We start from the raw sequence: 271 nt of genomic DNA on the forward strand, positions 1-271 counted from the left end.
GAGAAAGGGGTTGCAGAGAAGCAATTCCCAACTCAATTACGGTCCACTAACTTCTTCAACGGGGCCAGCGAGTGACTTCACAGGCGGTGAAAACACTTAACGACTCTTCCTTACCCTTCATTACTTGTTTTTTTTTCTTTTCTTTTTTTTTTCTTCTTTTTTTTTCCTTTCTCTCGATCTCTTTTTTTTCTTCGAAGTACGAAATTAGACATTCAATCTGTTATAATTACCGGATGGCTAATTAGCTCCATTTTTTCCCCGTTTTCTCTAA

Source organism: Penaeus monodon, chromosome 21 (genome assembly GCF_015228065.2).
Source record: "Penaeus monodon isolate SGIC_2016 chromosome 21, NSTDA_Pmon_1, whole genome shotgun sequence".
NCBI classification, from domain to species: Eukaryota; Metazoa; Arthropoda; class Malacostraca; order Decapoda; family Penaeidae; genus Penaeus; species Penaeus monodon.